Source organism: Sinocyclocheilus anshuiensis, unplaced genomic scaffold, assembly GCF_001515605.1.
Source record: "Sinocyclocheilus anshuiensis isolate Anshui unplaced genomic scaffold, SAMN03320099.WGS_v1.1 scaffold2191, whole genome shotgun sequence".
Taxonomy (NCBI): domain Eukaryota; kingdom Metazoa; phylum Chordata; class Actinopteri; order Cypriniformes; family Cyprinidae; genus Sinocyclocheilus; species Sinocyclocheilus anshuiensis.
Genome location: NW_015538203.1, coordinates 99,325 through 99,576, shown reverse-complemented (window position 1 = coordinate 99,576; position 252 = coordinate 99,325).

Sequence of the window (252 nt, the reverse complement as noted above, 5' to 3'; positions counted from 1 at the left end):
ATAGTGTATATATATATATATCGAAGTGGTGATGGGCCGCCTGGACCAAAAAATGCCAGGGCCGATTTTTTTGTCCCAGCCCTGGACTGGGCTGTTGTTGGGCATCTGCCCCGTTTTGTTCTTGAGCTGCTAGAATGTTAATTTGACATTGCACATCATTGTCCTACTGAGCAACGAACTCAATGAGAGAAAACGTCTCAGGTTGCAAAAGCAGTAATATAGTGAAATATTTTTACTATTTAAAATAACTGT